At 39.3% G+C, this 14,999-nt stretch overlaps 1 protein-coding gene across 1 annotated transcript in view; it reads left to right on the plus strand.

Moving 5' to 3' along the window:
- CR1 (complement C3b/C4b receptor 1 (Knops blood group)) overlaps positions 1-14,999 on the plus strand; it is a 241,277-nt gene that overhangs the window by 21,648 nt on the left and 204,630 nt on the right. The window lies entirely within an intron of this gene.

A 14,999-nucleotide genomic window follows, 5' to 3' on the forward strand; every position in this document is an offset into this window, starting at 1 on the left:
CCTAAAGAGCAATGCATGCTTCACCTATCACAGCAGGTTTTACATGCTTTTTCTTGCATGACACTCCTATTTGTAATATTTCAACCCATCCAGAGAAGAGAAGCAAAAAGAGAGAGTGATTTATAGAATGCTAAATCTATAGAGGTTGCATGTTTTCTTTAAGTGCACACTGATTTACAAAGCACTACACAAGTCCTCATGCAACTAATTCTTCCCAGAAGCACTTAGTTATTTTAGCAGTTTTAAGGAATTTTCAGTATTTCAGACTTTGCTTACAAGACCTGCAGTGCCAATATGATTAACGTAATGCAGTCTGTTCCTAGAGAGACTAGTATAGTATTACTGCAATCCTATATGTGTTCACTCAGATGTAAGCCCATTGTGTTCAATGTGACAAACCCCCATATAGATGAGTATAGGATTGCATCTTAAATCTCAATAATAATAATAATAATAATAATAATAATAATAATAATAATTTTTAATTTTATTTCTTACCCGCCTCTCCACTTGGATTGAGGCGGGGAACAACAGCAAACATAAAACACATAAAAAATGATTAAATACATAGTATACATGATTAAAACATTATTTAAATATCCTAAAAACATTCTAAAATTCTACTAGATAGGCCTGCCGGTAGATCAGTCCTTATTGCTCTTTTAAATGCTAAAAGACTGTCAAGTTGATGAATCTCCTCCGGCAGGCCATTCCACAGTCTGGGAGCAGCAGAAGAGAAGGTCCTCTGGGTAATACCTGTCAGCCTAGTATATACTCCTATCACAGTTTACTGCTTCCAATTCTATTAGAAAATGTATTTTGCTAGTAAAAAATATTGCTTGTAAAAAATTACCTTTTCCAATTAGTGGCTTTGGCCACCTCTTTTTCCATTATTTAATCCTAGTATATCTAACTCTGTTCAACAATTAACTCTCTTTTAACATCCTTAACCTCTTCTTTAAGTTAGCCTTTGCCAATCAAGAAATGTTGTGATTCTGCTTGGATGTGAAATTTGTGATACTGCGTGGTATACTTTAAAGCATCATAATTAAGCTACAATTGATGCACACGTGAAAACACAAACTCCAGTGTATGTTCTTATGGTGGCAATCCAAAGGGGTATAGGTGTACCGTTTATGTACTCCAGACTTCCCCAACCTGATGCCCTACAAATATTTTGGACTATAAGTGCAAAGATACCTAACAAGTGGCCATGCTGAGGGTTGATGGGAAGTGACTTCCACCAAATATGAAGGGCATGTTCTAATGCTGAGTTTCCCTCTCAGCCACTGGCCCCAAGTTGTTGCTTTTTAAACTCAGCTTCCCTGTAATTTTAAAAAGCCACTTAAACTGCTGATGATAGGCTGTTTCCCCTAAAACCTACACATGCATGCACATGTGCGTGTGTGCACAAACACACACACACACGAAAACAATGCATGGAGGGGGTCACACAGACTAACCCTGACTCTTACTGTTGCACACTGCACCCATGCTGCTGATGTCTGCAATGGAAATGCTTCCCAGCCAACCGCATGTTTGGAGGGCATGGGAAAGGGCTCTTCACCTGCATTTATGTAGACACATACGGTAGTACTCCTCCATGCAAGGAGAAACCCTGATTGAGCCAGTGTCCCTCCTTGCATGGAGAAGTGCTATGTGCATTTATGGGTATATGCGGAGAGCCTTTTCCCACAGCGTCTGAACACATGGATAGCAGGGAAGGTTTCCATCATGGACAATGGTGGCTGGGCAGAGCTATCCTCCCTCCACGCATTCTTATAATGCTTTGGTGGCAGAGTGGGGTGCTGGGTGAACCACCTTGACTTTATATACTATTAGCAGATGCAGGCGCAGCTATATAGCCAAAATGGGGCTTCTGAAGGAGATATCAGCATTTTGGGGGAACTGCAAGATTTGCAGAGGTAGAAAATATCTTTAGGTGGAAAACGGGGTAGGGGGAGAACCCATCAAAACAACTGAATATGGACTGAGCAGGCTCAGAGAGGCCACAGAGTGCTGAGTTCCTTTTATGGGAAATAAAAATTTGGAAAGGGAAGGGAGTATCTTGAAAGAAGATATGGCTGGCTGGAACACTGATCAAGAGCACGCTATACACAACAACATTTTGTGTAGTAGGTTTCACTTGAATAGTCTGAAGAGGAAGAGGCGGGGCAGCAACGTATGCATGCAGCAGTTTTCTGTTTCTGTGAAACTGCTCTCATGCTAGTGGTTAGGAAGAATGTGGAGACTGGCTCCAGATAAGCAGGAAGACAGAGCTGCTCTTTGCACTCTCATCCCTTAAAAACAAATCTGGTTAAATTGTAATGTTAAACTCCAGTGTAGGAGTGTGAGTATACTCAGCCTGTAAAGAATGGCCCTGTTCTGAAGACACCTTAAACCATGGCTTTAGCTGCAGTGAATAAAGCTTTTTGCCTTATTCATCGTGGTTAAAGCCATGGTTTAAGGTGTCTTCTAAACAGTGCAAATTAAAAGTAAACTACCGGTAATATAAAACATCTGCAAATAGAAGGTTGTTACTGCCAGCGCCTTAGCCTTGCCATTGTTTAGTAATGGTGGTGGCAGCTATTTTTATGACTCCTTTTCTGGTTGAACAGAGGAGTGAATGCCCCTTAAAAAATCTTTTTAAGTGGTTTACATATTGAAGCAAGCATGTTTTACAACAATCTTATTTTATTTTTACAGGAGAAATTCCTGATTTTGCCGGGCATCTGTGCACTGTCAATAAACAGGCAAACATAATACTGGAAGAAACAAAAATTGGATTCAATTTTTGTAGTGAAATTTGTTCCACTTGGACATTGTATAATACATTTTCTCTCTCTCTTTTTATACTATATCAATCGAGTTACGGAGAAATGAAAAAAACAGTAGCTTGCCCCTTATCAGCTGGAGTTTTGAGCCATATGTGGGTGTTCACTTGTTTTCCTGAACTTGGTGCTCATGTTTGATAAGGCCTCTTCACAGTATTCAATAATTTTTGCCTGTATCATATAGATTTGCACTGAGAGCTGAGGCTGTTGTTATCATTAGAGAGAATTTGTACACCCTTGTTTTGATGAGCAAGGATACTCTGTATGGAATTGTTGCGCCAACATTGTTATCTAGAATCAGCAAAACTTCTTTACGTGGGGGAAGGAATCCCAGGATCAAAATTCATCATAAAGCCCTCTTTCGCTCTCTTACAAAAAAATGCCAGAAGTTATGCTGGTCCATTAGAAGAAAATCCAAAAGTGATGGCAGTGTAATGCATTTTATTGGGAGTGACTAGGGTGACCATATGAAAAGGAGGACAGGGCTCCTGTATTGAAAAGGGAATTTCTGCTGGTGTCATTTGTAGATATGGAGAACCTGGTGAAATTTCCTCTTCATCACAACTGTTAAAGCTGCAGGTGCCCTGCTCTCTTTTGCATCTAGTCACTCTAGTATAGCTCCTGCAGCTTTAACGGTTCTGATGGAGAGGGAATTTCACCAGGTTCTCCATATATACAAATGACACCTGCTGAAATTACCTTTTCTATGCAACTGTTAAAGATACAGGAGCCTTGTCCTCCTTTTTATATGGTCACCCTAGGAGTGACTAAATCATCAGAAAGTAGTGGCCAGTCTTTGAGGTTCCTTACAACTCTTCCTCAGGCTAAATATTCAATAAAACAACAAAAAGCCAAAAAAGGGAGGGCAGTTCCTATAGACTTGGGGTTTTTTCCATTTGTTTCTCCCTCCACCAACCCATTTTAGTTGATTGGTTGTTCTTACTGAATAACTAGCCTAAAGAATTTTGGCCAGCTTACACATTATTTTTTTTCAAGTGTATTTGGGTACTACCAGTCTCTATGTAAACAAAATAATGTTCATGTGGGACATTTTTGGAAGAGAAGCAAGCTGAGACCTGAATATCTAGGTCCTGTTTTGTGTGTGTTGTGTTTGCATATTAGCCTCTGATCAGCCCCCTGATTATTTAATAAACAAAGACTCAAGTGGATTACAACATTTGTCTTCCAGGAAAAGTGGTTGTGTAAAGAACCTCTCTACTTTTAAAAAGAAAGGAAGAAAAATATTTTCCCCTTAATCATAGGCTTATAAGATGTTTCTGTTTAATAATAGTTTTTTAAGTCATTCCCTGTGATTAGAATTTTCTTTGAAACTTGTACTTTGAAACAGGTTGACATATTTTCTCAACATATCACAGCTGGTGGTTTCCCCCCACAGCATTAATTACCTAATGTGCATAGAGAACTTATGTATAAATTCCTAAAAACCAAATACAAATTGTTTTCAGTGTTTAATCTTATTCGAATATATAACTAAATATAACCACACACAAAAAGGCAGTGTGTAACATCCCATTGTATGAAGCTATAATGAACAGTTAGGCAGCAGTCATACCTGGGAATATGGCCCAGAGAACTTTGTGGGACCTACTTCTGAGTAGACGTGTAAGATTGCATTGTGAATCTGTATTAAATTTACCCATCTGAAATTTTATGGGGAAGTTAAATTACTAGGGTTGCTAGGACCTTGCCCAAGGTAATGAATATTTACATGTACTGGGATTTGAACAAAACTGCAGCTATTGCATCTCCAGTCACATTCCTTCACCAGTCCTCTCCCACACAATTCCAGCTGTTGGGCAAAATTAGGGTCCTGCTAGCCAAGGTTGGAGAGGGACGAAGAGGGTGGAGGCACAGAGCTTACAAGTTTGCTCTTGCATTTGGTAGCATGTAACAAGCCTTTTGATCAGGTCTTCAATTGGCAGTTGGTTTTAAATTGTTTAGATAATATGTTGCTGTTGTGGATGCTATCTGTTTTATGTCCTTACATTAATGATTTTATACTTTAGATAATGTATTTTTAGATAATGTATTTTTGTGAACCGAACCACCCAGAGAGCTTCTGCTATAGGGGATGAAAAGAAACATAATAAATGAAATGAAATGCTCTGTGTATCGACGCATACAAAGGTGTGGGCATTACCCTTAAGCAAGGAGCTGGCAAACTTGCTGGGTTCAGTTTTGTTTACAGTCAAGTTGACATGTATCATTTCTGGATCTGGCCAAATTAGGATGACCCAAGGTCTGGAATAGGGAGGGCAAGGTAGGTCTGATCTGGAACAGAATATCCCTGTTGATCTTGGAAGCTTTTAGAACAGACTTCCCCAACCTTGTGCCTTCCAGATGTTTTGGACTAAAACTCCCACAAGGCCTAGCCAATGTGGTCAATGGTCAGGGAGTATGGAAGATGTCATTCAAAACATCTGGAGTGCACCAGGTTGGCAAAGGCTTTTAAAGAAAAATCTGGGTTTGACATATGACTTATCTTGAATGATTGCTGTTAAAGAGGCTGATTTGCTGGTCTAGCTGGCTTTCCCTCCATTGGCCAGATCATTAATGAGTTCAGTTCTTGCCTCACATCTCTCAGATTCCAGCTTCAGAGTCTTGTTGTGTTGTACTCAAATACTGACATACTGGGTTGTTGTTTTTCAACCAATGTTATTTAAAACAGGTAAAATGAACCCTCTTACTGGACCAGATGCATCTAGTTAAAATATTTACCTTAAAATATTTACCTTTTTTAAAAAAAGCCAGATATCTGAAAAGATGTAGTCTTTCAGATAGCTGATTGAGATGATAACTGCTACAGTTATAGCCTGGCCACCACAACTAATTTTTGAGGAACAGGAACAGTAAAAGTACTGGTATTCACTGTTAAAGCCCTAAATGGTTTGGTGACAGGCTACCAAAAGGATTGTCTCCTCCAATATATATCTGCTTGGACTCTACGGTCATGCTTCCACCAAATGAGGTGAGGTGGGTGTCTGTTAGGAAGGCTTTTCCGGTGAAGGCTCTGTGGCGTTACCCCACAATTGAGTATCTTGTATATATCTAATTTAGTATGTATGGTGAGTGTGGAATGTTAGAACTGAGTGGGTGTGGTTTGTGATGTAATAGCTATATTAGGTTGGTTAGGGTGTGTCAGAGTTGTTGTGTGGGAATTGTGGTGTGAGAGGAGATTAATTGCTAGGGATTTAGGATTGGTGGGGGAGAGAGAGAGAGAGAGAAAGAGGTGGTAGGTGATTGGGGACTTTGGATTAGGAAGGATTGGAAGCATTATATTTTCATTTGAAGCTTTTAACATTACAATAAACTTATTATTTTGTTAGCTACCAATTACCACATGTCAGCTTGGCATTATTTACCTGCTTCACAGTTATCAAACACCCTCACCAAAATATATCCATAGTACATTTAAAAACAGATCCTATATTTAACTTGTTTCCCTCATAGCTAGGGGAAAGGTTTTATTTAACCCTCCCTCAGGTTTTCTAGTGGTGATGCTGGGCCTGGTATAGGTGTAATGTCGCAGGCTCCCTGGTTATTATTATTATTATTATTATTATTTATTTATATAGCACCATCAATGTACATGGTGCTGTACAGAGTAAAACAGTAAATAGCAAGACTCTGCCGCATAGGCTTACAATCTAATAAAATCATAGTAAAACAATAAGGAGGGGAAGAGAATACCAACAGGTACAGGGAAGGGTAAGCAGGCACAGGGTAGGGAAAAACTAACAGTAGAAAGTAACAGTAGAAGTCTGCACAACATCAAGTTTTAAAAGCTTTAGGAAAAAGAAAAGTTTTTAGTTGAGCTTTAAAAGCTGTGGTTGAACTTGTAGTTCTCAAATGTTCTGGAAGAGCGTTCCAGGCGTAAGGGGCAGCAGACGAATAGCCACAACAGAGGGCATTCCATACAGAGATGCTCGCCTTGTGTATACATTGTGTGGTATTTTCAGTGCCAGGTAAAGACCTTTTTATTTTCCCAAGCTATTTAATCCTTCAGCTTTAGTTTTAAATGTGTTGCTGTGTTATTAGATTTTTCTACTGTTGCTCTGGTTCTTAATTTGTTTTCAGGCTGTTTTAAACTTTAAAAGATTTTATATCTTACATTGTTGTATTTTGTGATTTTAACTTTTCTGAACCACCCAGAGGGCTTTGGCTACTGGGCAGTATAGAAATGTAGAAAATAAAATGAATAATAATAATAATGCAGAAAGCTGAAGGAAAAGGAAAAACTTTGTGCTAGTGATTTTGTATTCAGCCTTACGCAATTCATCTCCTTCTTATAGTCCTTTGAACGGGGAGTAAAGCACAGGTTTTGGCCAATCTGTGACCCATCCACCCCCATTTTTTAGGTGGCAACTTTAAAAGCATAACTGTTAAACAATATGGAATATTATAAAGTGGCATGGTAGTGACAATTGTAAGAGATGCATAGGTTCACAACTCTTTCCTAACTTCGTAATTGCTGTTTCAGTATTTATTTGCAATAGAGCACTGCATTCAGCAGCTACAAGCATCTTTTTTCTTTTGGGGGGAGTTTCTTATGAACTGTTGTTACAACTCCCACCTCATTCCAGCAGCAGATATCTAGTAGAGCAGTCAGGAGGGTGTTTCAAAAGGCCAAGGGTGTGGTACTGCACATTTTAGTTACGTCAGCACTGTGTCCTTCCCTCCAGCACAATTCAGAAAGAGGACATCAGTTTTAAATAATCAGACTGTTTGTTTCACAATTTACCAAAGGAAATCAAGCCCTGTGTACCTAATGTTAGTTGTTTGCTTCCCTGAAATTATAATCGTCAGTGCTTGATCATAAACTTTATTTTAAAAGTCAGCATGTGGTGATGACTTTTCAGTGGGTGACCTGTCACAGGGTTTGATTGCTTATTTCTATGGGGCAAAACTAACACTAGTGACTTCCCATTGTATGCCGTTAAAATATATTCTTTCTGCCAAAGATTATAGCAGGTGATTTTGTAAGTTGATGTCTACCTAGATAGATAGATGAACATTTTTTCCCTCTGTACTGTTCAGTAGGAACAAAATGGGGTTCCTCAGTTCATACAGGCCCAGGTGGGGTAGGGTGTAATGTACATGAAACTCAGTGACTAGCTCATATCTACCCAGCAAACGTTGTGTGGGCTTCTTTACTTTTGAAAAATGGGATGGCACAGGGAGGGATTTGAAAATTGCTCACACTGTAGCTGAGCTATTCCTGCACATGTTTTTCATGCAGGTTTATTCCTCAGTAATCAGTGTGTGGCTTCCTACAATTTAATCCATTCTTTCTTTACGAGCAGAATACACAGGATCAGACTGGGCGGGAGGGGGCTCCTTAGGTTTATGTTAGTATCAATAATCAGAATGCTCAATTATTCTTTCTCTTTCACCATGACATTGTGCCATTCTAACAAAGATGGGAGATCTAAAATGGTGAAAAGCTGTTCACAAGCTCCATCGTACCAGCGATTTAGTGCACTCTTGCCATGCCTGGTGTGCGGATTTGCAGCATAGTACTCACATGATGCCATGCCTGTCCTGCTGACACTCTGCCTCTTCCCCAACCTTTCCCGTCTTTTTCCTAGAACGCCTAAAGTCTGGATTATTTTCCTAAGCACATTTAATGTGCCCTTAAGCCTCCGTGTAGTGCTGTACTCACGTTTTCCTTTGTGGGGGCGTGTGCTGTGATGGGAGCCTTGCTATTGGCTTGAATGGATTGCATCAGGTCCTGGCAGGGAAAAGTGATCTCTCCCAGCAGCCAGCTCCAAGCCTCAATAGAAAACCCAAACCTTGCACCCCAGGCTCGAAAACGTTTTTTAAAATCATACAATGCCCAAATCTCTGCAGAGACAGGATTGTACTCACTTGGTGCTCCCAAAGAGCCAGGCTAAAGGGTCGTTCCATTTTGCCTGGCAGAAAGGTGGTTTAAGTACTCAGCTGACAGGACCTGTTTGTATATGTCTTATTAAGGGGGGGGGGGAGAGAGGATCAACCAATGAACTTGTGGTTTGCTATCAAACTGGAAGGAGAAAGAGATGGGGCGAGTGGAGTGGAAGGGCCAACAATTGAAAGAGCAGCGTATTCAGGTGAAAGGAACCATTAGCTTGATGTGCTTATGCATAAGAGAGAGAAAAAAAAGCAAAGGGAAAGCAGGGGGGGGGGATTACGTGTAATGGAGCTCCACATCTTTACTTAAGAGCTCCACGTCTTTACTTAAGATCTTGCAGAAGCAATTTGCAGGGCCATGCCGCAAAAATCTTAATCCTTTAAAACTGCAGGATGAAATAGTTCTACTCTGAGGGAACTAGGATGTCTACAGAAAAACAGAGAAGCCTAACCAATTCTATTGCCTGACTGGCAATCTGGACACTTGAGTCATGCATTTTTTCCCAATTGATCTTCAAGACAAGAATTTATGTATTACTCATCAATTGCATCCACCCTTTTCCCAACATATACAGGGCAGCACGTATGTGGTTATCTCACATTATTCATAGATTAGGCTGGGAAAGAGTGACTTATCCTCTGGAACCCAGTAAGTTTCATGCTGGCAGCGGTGGCAGGGAATTCTTGGTCTAACACTCTGTCCATTAGACTACACCCAAAAGAGGATGTATGTGCCTCTGTTCCTCTCATTGTAAAACAATAATGTGACTGCCTGACATCAGAAAACATTTTTGATCTTGGGAACCGAAAAATAACATTAATATCTCTTCACTGTAAAGTGAATGCATTATAAGGAAAAAAGTGGGTAGTTGTTAATAGAAGAGCAGGACTCAACAAAGATGAAATTTTAATGTTCGAGCCAAAGGCCGTGGCAAAAACATACATAAACAAATCAATACAGTAATACAGAATTACAATTTAAAACCCTATGACAAAGGCAGTGTCAATGAGAATTAAATCTCTGTATCTTCAAAGCAATTGGTACTTTTGTGTGTTACAAATACATTAGCATCACTTATGAGAAAACAAACAGTTTCCCTAAGAGCGCTTATACTTCCCCTGATCATCAAAAGTGGCATAAAAATACATAATCCAGACAAATACATAGCAAGAAGTGGCAGACTCCTATGCAGCCAACAAGACTTTTAATTTTTAAAAGTGTGTGTGGTTAACTCTCTTTTCAAAATGCTATAACTGAAGCTTCTTTATTTATTTAAAAAATATTTACTACATATATATGTCACCTTCCTTCCGTCATGGAACCCAAGGCAATGTAAATGGTTCTTCTAGAAGGTCTCCCACCCTAGATCTGCTTAGTTTCAACAAGTTTGCTGCATCATGGGCCCTCAGAATATGCTCTGTAAGCTATTAAAGGTATCAACTTTAGAAAAATAAATGGCTAGTATCTGTTTGCTTTCAGCTTTTCCCCAGACACGAACAATCTTTGTACCAAGTAGAGATGGGTAAATAAACATGCAATGTTTGAGTCCATCAAGGTTCTCCAAATTTCACTCTGAACCTTGGTTTGCCATATTCACATTCCCGAACACGAGCATCTTGTTTGTTTCTCGATTGGGAAAACTGCACATCTTTTAAACATGAACACAGAAAATGAGCACTTTTCTCCATTCAGCAAAGTATGAAAAATACACATTTCTTGAAGAGGCTCACAAGTTTAGAAACGTGCAAACATTTTCTCTGAAAATGCGTTCATGGGGGCAGAAAGGGCTTGTTCAAGTGTTTTGCTAGTAGAAATGAAGTTCTTGCACATCCCTTTTATCAACCTCAAGATACTATTGGGTGTGTATGTATGAGTATGGTTTTTGTTTGTTATTCTTTTGTAAACTGCTTTGGGGGTTGTTTTAAATACAAATAAATAAAAATACAATTATTTAACTGATGCCCAAGACATTATAATGATAGACTGGCAAAAAAAATTCTATGGAAGTTGTGCTCTGTAACTGCTCAGTAAAATGTTGCTTTAAAGAAATCTATCCTTTCTGAGAGTTTCCTCATTCTTGTGGAGGACAAGTGTATCTGCAATGCAGAAAGTGGGTGAGGCTGTTAGATTTATTTTTAAAAAAACACTTTCACAATCTTGTCTTTTCATGCCTTACTTCGGGTAATGCAAAGTGCCTCAGAAAGAAAGGTAACTACTTTGGCATGACTACGAGGAATGTGGTAGTCATGTCAATACCTACAACATAGGATTGGCTTTGACCTCATTAGATTTGGTGCTAGCAATCCAGAGTAGATAAATCCAATTAATCATCTATAAAAGCAAATCAGTTAAATCATGAAAGTGTTCATGCCTCTGTGTAAATTACAAACCTTCTGTTGAGGCATGATTAAATAATGCAGGCAAATCAAGGAGAGAGGTTTTTCGGGAGCCTTTTTAAAATAAATAAATAAATAAATAAATATTTTTCGTTAAACAGCTAAAACTTTTAATAATAGAGTACAAGAGCTTATAGTACATAAACATCCACATTCAGTTTTGTAGTGCTGACGTGTTGCACAAAACAATCTCTGTGTGACTGGAATCTATTTTCTTTTTTGTTAATAAAAGCCAACAACGGAAACCATATCTTTATGAAACCATCTTGCTTGGTCAGCCCCCTAATCAATCAGCTAAGTGCCATTTGGAAAATCCTGCTACGCCATCCTTGGACCATACAGCCTGACTTGGTTTGTCCACCCTTCTGTGCTACTGCCAATAGAGAAGCTAACTCTTTATGGATTACAAGGGTCACGGCATCATCATAAATGGACAGAAATTTGGTGCCAATTGTTGTGTCATGCCTGAGATGTCTTTAAAAAATTCTAACTGAAAAGTTTGCACATGAACACACTCACACCACATGTGAAACAGGTGTTCCCCCTCTGCAGCATAATGGTGTGAGCTCTTGTTTGATGTGGTGTAATCTTACGGGATGAGGTGTCACATGTATACAACTTTTAAGCATTGATTCTTTAATCTGGGCTGATGCAGTTCTTAATGGCTGTTTTGTCCACATCAGCCCTGTTCAGAAGACCCCTTAAACCATGGTGAATAAGGCAAAAAAACGTATTCACTGTGGTTGAAGACGTGGTTTAAGGTATCTTCTGAACAGGGCCAGTGATTCCCAGCTTGCTTCTGATATTATTCCCAAATCATTCTCACAGACTTATTTTAATTCCTATGAATCCCCATACCCCTCTGTTATCATAATTAAATATATAGTAGATTACTGCCCCTTTTCAGTACTTCTTTTGACTGAATGCAGAGGTTTTCAATCAATGTTAGAGACCTCTGTGTTTGTCTGGAGTTAAAGAGCTTTTCTGCAAATGTTCTGACCTGTAGAATAAGTAGCCAGTTTATTGGTTTTCCTTGTAGTTTTTCCAATATTTTATCCTCTGTTGTTGGTTTTCCTTTTTCAAACAAGTCCCTTAATCTATACATACTTTTCAATTCCTAATCTATATATGGCTTTCTATAGGATCGTGAAAACCTTGCTTTTTAAGAGAGCTTTTGAACCGTAAACTTTCTGAAGTAGTCATTATTGCTTTGGTTAAATTATTTTTTCATAGGTTATATTGTTTATATTTTTCTCCTCTCTGCTTTTATGGATGTTTTATTGTATTATTGTCATCAAACTGTTTTGAAAACCGTTCTTACAATTGGAACTTATTATGTTAGTTGCCTTGGGCTCATAGAGGAAGGCAGTCCATAAATGTTTTAAATAAACTAGGAAGATGTTTTTGAATCAAAATAAGATGTTTAAATATATTGAAAACACCATAGATGCTATTCAGACATTATTCCTAATCCAGCTACACACACAGGCTCAGATTATCCCCATTCAATTTAAGAGATAGCTCTACAATCACAACCCCATTGGACACATGGAGTTATCTCAAACAGTGAAATGAATTATGATGGCCAAACTCCATGAAGACCTCAATTATACAAACTTCAAAGAACTTGAAATGGCATGAGAATGTTTATCTGGGATTAAAGAATGTGTTCCAGTTATAAATTAATATATTTAGTTCTAATTCAGAATCGGTTTGGTTATGCATTTCTCAGACAACCTTATCCAGTAAATGAGATCTGAATAGTACCCAATTCTGTTGTGTATTGTACATAAACATCAGTACAAAAGCCAGTATTACCAACACCACCCCAAAGTCCTTTCATTTAATATAGTACATTCTCTCCCCATGTTATAGTGAAGAACTGAAAATTTCTTGCCATAGAGGAATATTTTTACTTTGTGCCAAACCATGCTAGCAAGTACAAGTCGTTTTCTTTGTGTAGTTGTATGTGGTTACACAACTGCATGAAGAAATGCTTCTGAATTGAGCAGTACAAGGAGAGAGCCACAAATCCTCTGACTACAGCATCTGGTAAACTGGGGCCAGTATTGCAGAACTAAAACTTGCCTGCATATTGCTGAATTCACACTTCAGTTTCTACCAAGTACACAATCACACACAAAAAAATGAACAATGCTTGTATGCATAAACTAGCCTTAAATTATTAGCCCTAACTTGCTCAACACTGAAGTTACTTTAGGTCTGGTGTAGGCAATGTTTTTGGGGCCTGTGAGCAAATTTGGGGATTTAAGAAACTATCTTGGACACCACCACCAATCGGCATGCTGCAGTTTGAAGCATTGGCCTGCAGCCCTCTGCCATCTTCATTTCATAAAAATATCTCTGAGCCACACATAAGGCCCAGAGGCATTCATGGGAAAAGAAGATGGGAGTAGCTAAAGGCTCTCACTTTGCTTTGAAGTTATCCCAGTGGGAGGAGTAAGGCACCAAGAAAGATATCTGAGGGCACACTGGTGCCTGTAGGAACCATTTGGCCTATTCCTGCGTTAGGTAATTTTCAGTGTGATCCTACGCATTTTGATTTCAGAAGTGAATCCTATTGTGTTCATTGGGATTTACTCCTTCATAAGAATGTTTAGGATTGTAACTTCAAGAGCTGGGCTTCTCTGAGGAAAGAGATGAAACTCAAAAGAACCATATTAGCTTCAATGGCTTTTTAAAAAGGTCATTGATGAAGGATAGGCCTATCAGTGGCTGTTATCCAGGCTAATAATAAATGAACCTCCATAAGCCAGTATATATTTGCTAATGAAATACTAGAGATAGAGTGGGACTATTGCCCTGGACCCTGCACATCTGGATCTAAGGCCCATGTGTCCAGCCATGGGTAGAACCAGAAAGCTGGATCCAATAACTCTATAGTCTGCTCCTTCTCATCACAGAATGGGTTAAAATGATGATGTGGATGTGAGTTAGGCAACTCATTTTTTGTGTTTATAAAACTGATGGAAGAAAATGCTGCCATGGGAATGTTGGCAAGAGTTGGGAAATTCCCCCAGGTTGATTAATAACTGGAGCCAACTGTGTTTGATACTTAGGGAAAGCATTACTGCCTGGCCCAGTGCAGTGCCACCGCTAAAGTGGAGTGATGTTAAGGGGACACAAGGGCAAGCCCCCCCCCCAAAGAAACCTGACCAACCTGGAGGTGTTTTTTTTTAAAAAAGAGTCTTTGTGGTTGGGGCAGGAGTGGTTTCCTTTTTAGGACCTGGTTATGTGCCTGGGGGAGAGGATATGGGGCCAAATGTGGACAATAATATGAAATGTAAATGGAGGTATGGCATTGAGAGGTGGGCTAGCCAGGTAAGGGGAATGCAGCCCAGACAGTTAATGGCTGTGCCATGCTCTGGACCTCCTCCCACTTGGTTCATTGTTGCCCTCTCAGCTTGTCCTCAGGTTTATGGATTTTGCTTTTAAATGCCACCTGAGTGTATAAGATTTCCATTGCTATGATCTAATAGTGGATGAGGCAGCTGATCTAGTATATATAACTGAGACCTGGGTGGATGAACAGAGAGTAGTGTCTCCCAACTGTGCCCACAGGGTATTTAGTCAGGGTAGACTTGAGGGCTTGTGGGGAGGGTGCCATTGTCTATAGAAATCCAACTATTCCAAGCTCCCTGCCCATCTGACTAGTAGTCTGGAATATTTGCATCCTGTGTTGGGGCACAGGGCAGATTGGGGATATTTTTTAGAGAAAGATCTAACAATTATTATTATTGTTAGACATCATCGACAACATCATCATCATCATCATCGGAGAAAGAAACATATTTGTTGTGTTTGAAAGCATAGTTAACCTATTGAGCCCCAATTTGG

The sequence above is a fragment of the Elgaria multicarinata genome, chromosome 1 (genome assembly GCF_023053635.1).
Source record: "Elgaria multicarinata webbii isolate HBS135686 ecotype San Diego chromosome 1, rElgMul1.1.pri, whole genome shotgun sequence".
NCBI classification, from domain to species: Eukaryota; Metazoa; Chordata; class Lepidosauria; order Squamata; family Anguidae; genus Elgaria; species Elgaria multicarinata.